Genomic DNA, 446 nt, shown 5'->3' with positions numbered 1-446 from the left:
TGTAGATCATGGGAGGAGACATTTTGAGGCTATTAAATCAGAGACTAACAATAGGGATAGTTATTGTGGAGTGATTGTTCTGCACTGCTCCGTAGCACCAGAATCCACTTCTCTGTAGTCCCCCTTTGAGGCATAGACTGATCGTTTGCACTAAGACTATTATTCAGATATACCCTGTGCCTTGGCTTTCAACATTTGTATGTAGTGTCTTCCGTTGAAGAAGCATTTAGGGCACCCGGGAAGTAAGCAGCCTCTGAGGACGTGTCTTGCCAAGCAAACCCAAATGATTGATGGCAAATTTTTCTACCTAACACATAGAAATCCTCTGTTAACCTCCTAGACTCTGGTCCTCAAACACAGGCATTCTCTCACCACCTCCATGTGTTGTATTTCCCTTGTCTGACTTCACCATTCATCTTAGCAGACTACAGAGAGGCATGGGAAAG

The sequence above is a fragment of the Pteropus vampyrus genome, unplaced genomic scaffold (genome assembly GCF_000151845.1).
Source record: "Pteropus vampyrus isolate Shadow unplaced genomic scaffold, Pvam_2.0 Scaffold488, whole genome shotgun sequence".
NCBI lineage: Eukaryota > Metazoa > Chordata > Mammalia > Chiroptera > Pteropodidae > Pteropus > Pteropus vampyrus.
Note: the sequence above shows the minus strand (reverse complement) of the source record.